Source organism: Planococcus citri, chromosome 4 (genome assembly GCF_950023065.1).
Source record: "Planococcus citri chromosome 4, ihPlaCitr1.1, whole genome shotgun sequence".
Taxonomy (NCBI): domain Eukaryota; kingdom Metazoa; phylum Arthropoda; class Insecta; order Hemiptera; family Pseudococcidae; genus Planococcus; species Planococcus citri.
In genome coordinates, this window is record NC_088680.1 from 31,043,046 (window position 1) to 31,055,527 (window position 12,482).

At 33.2% G+C, this 12,482-nt stretch overlaps 1 protein-coding gene across 1 annotated transcript in view; it reads left to right on the forward strand.

Moving 5' to 3' along the window:
• The window catches only part of LOC135845811 (hemicentin-1-like), a 972,708-nt gene that overhangs the window by 801,583 nt on the left and 158,643 nt on the right, over positions 1-12,482 (forward strand). The gene's annotated exons all lie outside the window — the stretch shown is intronic.

A 12,482-nucleotide genomic window follows, 5' to 3' on the forward strand; every position in this document is an offset into this window, starting at 1 on the left:
ATACTACGTATGTAGTGCATTTCGTTACACTCACACACATACATATTGTAGGAACTATATAGGGAAACGTTCAGTCACCAGATGTTACCCGTATTCGTGTGGATGCTGGCAATTTATTCGATAACGCGTATACCCTCTCGACCTATATTGAAAAAGTAACCCGATATATTGGGGGACGAACCCTTTCGAATGGAAAATACCTATACTCTCTGTATCACCGACTGTGTCCTTATCCTTATGCCCCTGGTGGGAGCCGACGATGATAATGCGGATGTAAAGTCTGACGTCAGATCGTTCAACTCGCCAGGTTGTCGAGATTACGTGCGGTAGGTACGTGTGACTGTGACTGTGGTCGAAAGTAGAGAGAAATTGTGAGAATTTGGAGATGCATATTATTGTGGGTTATTGTCTGTTTTGGATTTATTAAGGGATTTCAAAGTGGGTTATAAGAAGTATTGATGTGACTGTGGGTGAGCAATTGTTCATTTTGGCTGATGATAATTCTAAAAAATTGAATTTTTTAGAAAATTTTATTTTTTTAAATAATTGGATTTTTTGAGAAAATTGCATTTTTTAAGAATTTGAGTTTTTAAAAAAAATTGAATTCTTTGAAAAATTTACATTTTTTTGAGAAAAGTTCATTTGTTTAAGAAAATTTTATTTTTTAAATCACCTGGCAAGGAAAGCACCTCAAATTGATGTAAAAACATTTGAATTGGTGAAAGAAAAATCAAATGATGGCACCAGGTCAAATTTCAGACCCAGTATTTCATTTTTTGATTTTCAGTGAATTTTTAAAAATCCAAATTTAGATCATTTTCAAAGAAAAAAAAATTGAAATTCTGAAGTATAAAACTGAAATTCGGTGTGTATCTTATTTTTAATTTTCCAACTCAATTTTCGAATTTTCCAACGAGAAAAAAATTGTTGTGAAAAGAAGTTAAATGAAATTCAGCACTCGTGAATTCCGATTTACTCTCTTTGCAACGCTTTTGATTGATTTATAGGCACGAATTTCCAACATTTCTGTTGGTTCAAATCCGATACCAACAAGAGAACCACACGAGGTATCTGCCTCACATTTGAACTTTGAACGAGAAAAGCATGTCCTGAAACCCAAAATAACCAACATTTCCATTGCCAAACTTAATTTTTTAATTTTTGTTGAATTTTTGAAAATCCAAAACTGGTGATTTTCAAAAATTTACTCGTAGATTTTTTTTTTAAAAAAGAGTAAATCAGTTCAGAAGCTGATACAGACCTATTAATTGTACCTTACTCGATCTCGACATTTTCAGTCATTCTTGAGCCTCCACCGCGTAATTTTAAATTTTTCCAAATTTTTTGAATTTTTCCAGAAAGCTTTAAAATGAATTTTGAGCAACTGAAAATTGAGTTTTGGATCATTCTCAGCCTGTTTAACTAGTTTATTCGTAGTTGAGGCAATTTCCAAAGGACCTCAACGAGCGTGTAAATTTGAAATTTGCGTGAATTACTTACCATATCTGATACAAAAAAAATCCCCATTGGATTCGAATTTCACCATTCCTAATCATTTTGGATCCTCCAACGCTATTCTAAATTTTTCCAGGATTTTCAAATGGCCCTAAAAAGCGAAAAAAACATCTTACCTGGGCTGCTAAAACTCCAGTCTTGACTTATTTTGAATTCTTGGGTATTCGCGTTTTCCATAAGGTAAAAGTAAGTATGGTTAATAAAACGCACTCGAGGTATTCTCCCGTAATTCGCTCCAAATGTGAGTCAAGTCGTTAAACCGGTCGAAAGCAAACCAAAACTCGATCATAGCTGTCCAAATAATTAATTTCTGCAGTTTCTGAAAAAATAAAAAAATGAAGTAAAAATTCAAAAACTGTACCAGAGGCTCCAGAATGGTTGAAAAAAGTGAAATTTGGTTTACTGGGGGGAGTCGAAAGTAGCTTCAGATCTCGAGGTGGTATGATACAGACCTACATATTAATTGTTCCTTACTCGATCTCGACATTTTCAGTCATTCTTGAGCCTCCACCGTAACTTGAAATTTTTCCAAATTTTTTGAATTTTTCCAGAAAGCGTCAAAATGAATTTTGAGCAACTGGAAATGGAGTTTTGGATCATTCTCAGCCTGTTTAACTAGTTTATTCGTAGTTGAGACAATTTCCAAGGAGCCGCAACGAGCGTGTAAATTTGAAATTTGCGTGAATTACTTACCATATTATCTGATACAAAAAAATCCCCATTGGATTCGAGTTTCACCATTCCCAATCATTTTGGATCCTCCAACGCTATTCTCAATTTTTCTAGGATTTTCAAATGGCCCTAAAAAGGTGAAAAAATCTACTTACCTGGGCTGCTAAAAATCCAGTTTTGACTTATTATAGATGTTTTTTTGTTTTGCGCGGTTTTTTTTGGACCAGAAATTTTTAGATATTTGCGTTTTCCATAAGGTAAAAGTAAGTTTGGTCAATAAAACTCACTCGAGGTATTCGCCCGTAAATTGCTCCAAATGTGAGTCAAGTCGTTGAATAGGTTGAAAGCAAACCAGAACTCGATCATAGCTGTCCAAATTAATTTCTGCAATTTCTGAAAAAATTAAAAAATGAAGGAAAAATTCAAAAACTGTACCAGAGGCTCCAGAATGGTTGGAAAAGGTGAAATTTCGTTTACTGGGGGGAGTCGAAAGTAGCTTCAGATCTTGAGGTGGTATGATACAGACCTATTAATTGTTCCTTACTCGATCTCGACATTTTCAGTCATTCTTGAGCCTCCACCGTAATTTAAAATTTTTCCAAATTTTTTGAATTTTTTCAGAAATTGTCAAAATCAATTTGAGCTACTGAAAATGAAGTTTTGGTTTATTCTCAGCCTGTTTAACTAGGTAGTTTATACGTAGTTGGACAGTTCCCTAGGAACCGCAACGAGCGTGTAAATTTAAAATTTGCGTGAATAACTTACCATAATTATCTGATACAAAAAAAATCCCCATTGGATTCGAGTTTCACCATTCCCAATCATTTTGGATCCTCCAACGCTATTCTCAATTTTTCTAGGATATTCAAATGACCCTAAAAATTGAAAAAATCAACTTACCTGGGCTGCTAAAAATCCAGTTTTTACTTAATCAAAATTCTTCTTCTTCTGCGAGTTTTTTTTTTTTGACCGGAAATTTTTGGATATTCGCATTTCCATAAGGTAAAAGTAAGTTTGGTCAATAAAACTCACTCGAGGTATTCGCCCGTAAATCGTTCCAAATGTGAGTCAAGTCGTTAAATAGGTCTAAAACAAGCCAGAACTCGATCGTTGGTGCCCAAATTAATTTCTGGGATTTCTGCAAAAATGAAAACATTAAGGAAAAATTTTAAAATTGTTCCAGAGACTCCAGAATGGTTGAAAAAAGGCGGAATTTGGTTTACTGGGGGGAGGGGGGGTCGATAATACATGGCCTCAGATCTGATTTTCAGGATTTTTACTATAGACAAAATACATTTTTCAGCACAAATCTTCAAAAAAACGCCATTTTTTGATTTTCGAAAAATTTTTGAAAATTTTCAAAATTATGTTGGCAGCTGGAATTTTGGTTATGAGGATTTCGTACGCTACTTTTTCAGAATCAGTGTTTCTGTTCAAATCGGAGGCGACGCTTTGAGTGGTTTCCTTGTTTGTTTTTTTGAAGAACTGAATGATTTGAAAATTCTTTTGAGGTTTCAGATTGCTCAAAAAGAATACCTATGCATTTTGAAGGTCAAAAATAGGCTGTAAACTAATTTTAAGCATTCTTTGTTCAAATGCGTGCTCCTGAACAACAAAGTTTTCTTTTTTTTCTGTTCAAAAATAGCTGCATATTTCAATTCATAGAAAAATTTTCGATTTGAACCGCAGAAAGAGATCTTAAACGTTATGTGGTTCAATCGATCAAAAGGATCTTATATATGGTAAATATGATTTATTTTGTTCATGGAAAGGAATGATCCTTTGAAATTTCTAAATTCACTGAAAACTGAAAAATCAAAATCAGTAGGTATACGTAACGATTTCCTGAATTTTCCTGCCGGTTTTGATCCTTTTTATGACAACTTTTCCAACACCGGAAAATCTGAAAACTCAAGCAGCTCAGGAACCTCTCGAAACTATCACATACTCATTTGGAAGTTCGAAAATGGAGTAGGTAGTACAAATACATATTAACAAAAATACAACTTTTTACACCTGTTCCGTTAAATTCTGTTTTTTTTTTTTTTTTTTTTTTTAAATAGATATAAAAATAATAATGAAAGGCCCTTGAAATTTTCAAAAATGTGGCAAAATCAAGTTGTCTGATATACTTACCTACTTCTGGGTGTAGAAATTTTAATAGCTCACATCAAATTTTTCTCCTAAAATTTTGTAAAAGAAACAAGGTTTTCTTTTTAAAATTGTTTGGCTTATTATTAGTTTGGAAATTTTTCCAAGAATGTCAGAATTTTTCAAAAAAAAAAAATTACATACTTTCATATCGTTAGTTTCACCCTTTTGTCTGAAAAGAGACTGAAAAAACATAAAAAACAGATTGGCCCTTCTTCCGCAGAACAGTCGATATTGAGCAGTGCCTTTTTCAAAAATTGAAAAATTATTCTCAAAAAAATGAAAGAATAACTTCAATGTAAAGAAAGCAAACAAAAAAAAACAAATTTTTCATTTTTTATGAAGAGATGAAGAAGTACCTAGTAGGGTTGTTTGATGAAAGTAAGTTTAGATGGTATCCTTTTTTTTTCAATTTTGAAGCATACTCGGAATTCTCTCGAGTTCGTTTGGACGAAAAAAATCTAGTAATTTCAACTCCGAAAATTGGAGTAGAAATAACCTTGAAATTTAATTTTGAAATGTAATCGAGAGGGAGAAGAAGAGAAGGGATCAAAAATAATTCCTGTAGTTTCCTTCAGGTTCTGTCTTGGCGGATTAGATTTTTTCCTGATGAATGATGAATTGATGACTGATTTCAATTTTTAGTGCATTCAAATTCCATTGCAGTAATTTTGTGCGTGGGGAGGGGGGGGGGAGATGCGGTGTTTAGCTTCTGTTGAAATCAAACTTTCTCGATCAATTTTCTAAATTTTTCAACCGATGTAAGATTTCATTATTCCACGTTAAAAATATGGAATATACTTAAACTAAAAATTTTCATTTTTTTTTTAAATTACCTAAAAGAAGTTCTTTTCTTATTTTCTTTTTTTTTTGGGGGGGGGGAATTATATTTTATTTTAGACTCATTTGATAGAAATTTTAAACGAAAGTGATATTTCTATGAACTACTTTTGCACTAAGATCAAATCAAATATTCTGCGACGATCAGTTGGAAATTCCATTTTCCCTTATTCAATAATGATTTCGCTATATTGTGTTGGAAGTGTCGAATAAATTGCATAACCAGTTTGCCGTAAATACGATATGTGATTTATTAGAGAAGTTAAATAAATTGCATAACTAGTTCGCCGTAAATACGCGAACTGAAATATAAAAATTCGAACGAATTGTTTTTAACTCGATACGTTAACGTAATCCACTCGATGGTAATTTCAACTCATTTCAGCGCGGTTCATTGTCAAAGTTGAATAAACTTTTCTCATTCGCCTATTACAAAAACAATTCGCCTATATCGTTAATTTCATCTAAAATTTTCATTCGTATGCGATGAGGCCAATAATAGCGTCGAAATTTTCCATCATTTTATTATCATCGCCAACTCTATAAATATTTATACAAAACGGCGCGGTGGTCAGTTTTTCATACATATTTTAATTGAGAAGACGAATTGCGTCAAAGTACCTACCCTACCCGGATTAAATATGGGGTATTGACGCGTATCAGTGTTACCAACGACACGCATTCGTTTAAAATTCGCTGTCATGGTTTTCGAGGTTTTGCAATATTACTACCTACGTGAGATAGAAAGATGAAGGGACAGTAGAGGAAAACAGACTATACGGAATCCGTTTAGGATTTTTTTTTATAAATGTATATTTCGTACCTCATCATCGTGCCCTCGTCGTCGTACTCTTTATCCGCTTTATTAATGCGAGTTACGAGATTAAAAAGAGTTCAAAGAGTGTAAAATTATCGTTCGATGGTACTAAATTAGCTTTCAAACAATTAAACGATATACGAATGGAAGCTTCGACTTGGGCTTTGGGTTTTTGTACGTATACTTTTGCATTTCGCAAACGTTGCGAAAAAACTAACAAATTTTTCCGACCAGATTAACGTTACATTGTATAAAAATTACTATCGAGACTGCCTCGTAATATTGTAGATAGAGCAGGAACTGGAATTCTGGTGAAAAGGCTGGAGGTAGAGAAAGAGATTTGTACATTCGTTAGCTATAAATAGTGTATATGGTACGATTTTAGTATACGTTTGAACGTGCAGAGGACGAGAGACACCTCTAACCCAAAGTAAAAGGATATTCGAAAAGGTATTAATACCTACTAGGGTTGGTTAGCCGTTGAACTGAGCCAGGGGATGGGTGCGGTAGCGACGTTGTATACTTATTACCATGTTCGAGTTTGAGATTATACCCCTTGGGAAGTAATCCGGGAAGCTGTTAGTTAATTGCGAATAATATTACCTTTATAGCCGGTCTCGACGCGTTTTTGATCATTGGATTCGAATTCACGCGTGTATGGTAGACGAAGAGAAGGGAACGGGGAAGATTGGCTGTGTGGTAATTCGCTGCAACTTATTAAAACGTGTGTTTGGTCTTGTGTGTGGATGCCCATGTTTTGCAGTTTAGGTATACGGTTTCAAAATAACCACGTAGATAGTGGGTATTTCCACATTTGTATATGCATATTCGGAGGCAGAGGAGGAGAGTTTGGGAAATGGAGAGAATGAAGAAATTCATTAAAAAATGCCGTCCGGCTTGGTTATTTTAATCGTATTTCGTTAGGTTAATAAATCACGTACCCGTTCAGGTGAAATACTATAGGCTAAAAAACATTCGGCTATCGAGCTAGATTCTCGTGGAAGGGAAGGAGGGTAAAAACAGAAAATGTGGTTAGTTTTGTATAGATTTATCGTTGTTTATGGTTAGGTGGTGAAGGGGAGTATACGTAAGTCTCCCATACATGTACTCGTGTAAAAAAACCCTTTTCATTATTTTCTTCATTAATAGGATTTGCAAAACTTACCAATTTTTGCTTCGTGAAGCACCACGAGGATGAGTATGCTGTATCTACCAGTGGGGGGAGGGGGTAAGTTAAAAAAAATTGGAGAATTTTGACCAAATTCAGTGGAAACCTTTACTTATTTTGAGTTGAAAGTCACTTGGAAAAAATTGTATATCCAGAAGTACTCCTGGAGGGGAGATAGGAGTCCTTGAAGAGAGGGTATTTTCAAAAAAAATCGTGATTTTTTTTCGCTCTAACATTGGGTAAAATTAGGTATAGGTACCCAATTGTAAAAAAAAATATATTTTGAGATCCGTGTGATCTCAGAGTTGGAGATACGAGGTTTTGCAACTAAGACGACGTTATTTTAGGGTAAATCGTTTTTTGAAAATTTCTTTTGATTTAGCCAGTTTTTTGGTCATCGTTGCGAATTTTGGAAAACCAACAAAAAAAGCAATTTTTGGCTATTTTTCTCGATTTTTTTGAAATTGGCAATAATGACCAAAAAATCGAATCCCATGGTGGATTTCTGAACAGTGAGGGAATCTGAAAGAACACTGAAATAAATAATAATTATTGCGCCGGTGTTCTCACATTGAAATGTTGAACAAAATTTCATAAATGATTTTTTTCAAAATCTCATAAATACCTATTGAAAATGCTTGCAAAAAACTTATCTTAACGAAATGAAAAACTTTTGAATCTGACGAAGCTAAATCAAATGAGCTCGAAAAAATACACCAGTATATTCAAAATTTTAGATGCTAAAGTGCCTTCTTTGATTTTTGGTGATTTTTTAAAAATCAAATTGGAGCCAAAATTGCGAAGAAATCAAAATCTCGTCAAATTGGCCTAGAAAGTTGAACTTCGGTATGTTCCCTATTTTCAACGTGCTGAATTGATTGAAATTGATTTCGGTCTCTTCTGAGCATTTTTTTAGCCTCCAGTGGATTTTAAAAAAAATGAAATTTCCTTAGAATTTCACCTAGTGAAGTTTGAAAACTAAAATTCGCTTTAAACCCTAATTTCAACACTCTGAGTTAATTGGAGGCGATTTCAAGTCATTCTAGAGCCTCCGACGATATTTGGAAAATTTCATATTTCTTTAAAGTACATATAGGTATGTATCATAAAAGTTGTCAAAATTAACTTCATCTCATATAAATGCGATTGGTGCATGTTTGTGACCCACTCGACCAATTATACACAGATTTTACAAAATTCAAAAGTTGACCACTGTGTGCTACTTTGTGTAGACTGGTGGTTTTTTTTTTAGTGGTTGTCGTTTTTCATTCAGCTCTCAAAAGTATTTCTGTGCCAGGGAGCGATCTTGTCCTATGCAATTGGGATTTTTCTCCTCGTTTTTATCCTAATAAGTACAAATACCTATGTAAATATTTTAAAATACAAGTGTATTCAAGAAAACGAAATTAGACGAATAATTTATTTCCATTAATTAGATATAAATAATTGTTATATCAAACAATGGTGATCAACATAATTCATTTTGGTACCTAAAAGTCATAAAACAAAAAATTACTTACACAATTTCAACATTATTGGAACTATGTTTTTCCATTAAAAATTTTCACGAAATAATGTTTGAATTTACATTTCAATAAAAACTTTCCAAGAAACTGTTGGTAAATGCAATTATTGAAGTAACTCTCTTTTGATGTTTGCCTGTCCATTTCCAGCTTCTTTTGAGCTCCTGAATCTAGTGTTAGTTTTGTGACTTTCTGTGGCTATACTAAAAACAGGAGTTTCCAGTTTTCAAAAAACTACTCAAAAATAATTTTCAGAAGGATAAATTTTTAATGAATTATAATTAGTTCATTATAATTATAAAATTCCTAGGTAGGTACCTAATGAAACACAAATTGTTCAAGTTGTTACCAATTTCATACTAAGTAAATATTGACTAATTAAAAATTCACTAAATTTAAAATATAAAATTACCTAAATTTTAAATAATGGTAATTACTGAGCTTGAGAATGTACACAAATATAAGCGAGAGAAAAACAGATGTGGCCTTTACTACCACAGCCAAAACAGATAATTTCACCTTACACATTGAAAGCAGAACAATTACCTTCGGCATTATTTTCTTTAGGATCAATTTTTGGAACAGCACCCTTGGCTATAAATGTATTTGGATTGGGTGAAAAAAAATCGAATAAATATTCAATACGTCGCCAATTTCATCTTTTTAGTTTGTTGCCAAATTTTTTAAAATGAAATTTAGCTTGAAATTTTGTTTAGGAAAAAATCAAAAATTTGATAAATAAGGTTTTAATTTACATTTTGATTAAAAATTTTCAAGAAACTTTTTGCAAATGTAATTGTTGAAGTAGGTACCTAGGTACCATAACTCTCTTCTAATTTTTGCTCATCCAATTCCAGAATTCTTCAGCTCCTGAATCTACATAGTGTTAGTTTTGTGACTTTACTGTCATTCTGTAGCTACTAGAATATTTCAGGAGTTTCCAGTTTTCAAGAAACTCCTTGAGAATTTTTTTCTAAATAATAAATTTTTTAAGAATAATAATTACTATAAAATTTCAACTTAATGAAACACAAATGTTGAAGTTGTTACCAATTTCATACTAGTAAATGTTGATTAAGTAAAAATTAACTTAATTTAAAATAATAACTTGCCTAAATTTAAAATAAAAACTTACCTACCTAAATTTAAAATAAAAACCAAGTTACCATCAGAAAATGGATGTACGTTTCGGAATAAGAACTTATTGTATAGGAAAAAACAATGAGTGCATAGGTTAATCGTGCTCCAAATTACCATCATTCTTAGCTTAAACTCTTTAAAAATTCTCTAATAAATTCTTAAGATCAAGGAAAGGGTAAATCAATCTCCATTTTTCTCACTCTCCTTCTCCTACCAACATTATTAATCTATATCTTTCTGTAATTCTATTACTATACCATATGCTCTAAAAACTGACTCAGAAATCCAGCACATTTGTAGGTAATTTATGTGAGAAAAGAAGTGTAATGAGTCGGTATCTGTACTCCCCAGTCCCTGCTTAACAGCTACTTATTGGTGCAAGCTCTAAAAACATTCACCGCAGAATTGATAACGTTGCAAAATCGCAGAAATGTCGCCAGTTTGAGTGGATATACTCTGAGAGCTGCCGGACTGATTCGTTTTTGTGTTTGGCACAAAAGTATGTAGACATCTTTTCGTACGCTCTTCAGCCAATACCAAGGTGTGGAGTATACAGCTGCAGACAATTCTTCGGTCTGTATGGAGAATACATGCATAATTTTAATTGATAGCATGTGGTATGATTAGTCTGACAACCTTATTTCTTTTCTATCATAATGTAGCCTATCAAATGTTCATGTGGCATCAAACGAACTGGTTCTAGGTTTTGGGATTTATTATCTGGCTTAGAGTAATTTTTACTTTCACTTTTGAATTTTTTTTTTTTTTTTCATCTCGCCTCTTAAAATAGGTAGTTGATTTTTATGTAAAAACAATTTCCTGTAAACTTTTACATTTCCTGCTGGAAATTAAGTGAATGGTGCAGGAACCTCTAACAATGAAAAAAAAACAATATACCTACATAAATAATACCTATTTTTAAATTTGAATTTTTTACAAATAATTCCATAAAAACTACTCTCTTCCACTCCCATATTCTAAGCAGCATTGCTTTTCCTAAACAGAACGATGTAAAATTGAAAAACATCAAAAAACTTGAATAAAAGAAGTCTGTGAAACTTTTTCAATGCCTAGTTTATTAAATGTTGGGTCAGAATTTATCTTTAATACTATCAATGTATAATTACCAGCTCTTCCAACACTGCTCCTACCCAGCACATTACGTATATTTCAATGATGGTTGCAAGGAAAATGCCAACTTCTCTTATCTTCACTGTGTATGGATAATTGGGCTGATATTTGAGCACATGTGAGCATAAAAACAAAGAACATAAGTAGGTGTATTAAAAAGTTTATTTTGGGATTCCTTTGCTTTATCAATAGAATAAAATAATGACTGTTTCTAAACACACCGATACGATGATGAAAGCGTGAGCGATTTCGATGTATAAATAAGTGGCCATCGTAACTCCGGCAATACTCTCGAAGAAATTTCGAAAACGTGAAATCATTCTGAAAAATGAAAGCAAGAATGTCACAGCTGCTATTGTTCCATCATTTTGGTGAGTTGGGTGGCACATTCATTGAACAATATTACCTCGTGAGGTAGGCTATTTCTCGAGCAGATTTTCGGATAATATGTCTGAATCTGGGTTCAATCGTTTTATAAGTATCGATATCGATGGTAATATCGATCTCGGTGCTGAGTGAATTCAGCTGGTTGATTATTCGTTGCGCCTCATTACGACATGCCGCCACCCATAACACCGAGAAAAGCAAATAAATATTGTACATGAGAAAAAACGGAGTAACCGAGCAAAATGTTAGAACGCAGTAGAATATGTAAAATTCCAAAGACCCATAGTGTTCAAGTCCGATCAGAGGTGATATGTAATACATGGGGACTTTGAGTTTTTCTTCTTCGTAAAATAGGCACATATCCAGCATGGTCACGCAAGTATAAGGCACAAGAGTTACCCACAATGCGATCAAAATATTCCAAGTGAGGTTTTTTACATTCAAACACTCGCAGCTTTCATCCATGTTTGATGAGTGTTTTGTCAACATCACGTCTATCATCAAAATGGTTTCTTCTATGTCCTTCTTATACCAGAACATGGCAATTGCTGGTCTGATAAATAACAGCAACAACACTATCATTATTATGAAACTTATGTAAACCAGTGATAAGAAGTCTGCCTCCTGTTTGCCATATATGAGATATGATATTATCGAACTGATGACAAGTGAGCAGCTCGAGTAAGCCCAACAAAACCAAATGCATTTGGTTCTTCGACTCAATTTATTGGTATAGTGTACGTTACCCCAGCCACAATGTATTGCATGCAGTTGATTCGCCAAAGTAGTCCTGAGTCCAAACATGTTTTCGCGTCCGAGTACTTGATTTATTATTTTTTTTACATCTTTGATCACATCCATAATGTTGAAATTTGAATCAGAACCACTGCTTGATACCAAAGAAGTGCACCTAAATGCAATTGAAAATTAAGTGGTCTTGTAAATTGTTTAGATATTCTATTATACATACATATGTACTATGGAAAAAGATAACGTACATACCTGACACAATTATTTATAATGTCTTTTAAAGGGAACCTGATGATCTGTACTACCAAGCCTTATCGTTCAGTGGAAAATAAAAATAAAAATGTTTATATTTTCTGTGAACGCAAGTATTTATCAAAATTCATGACCT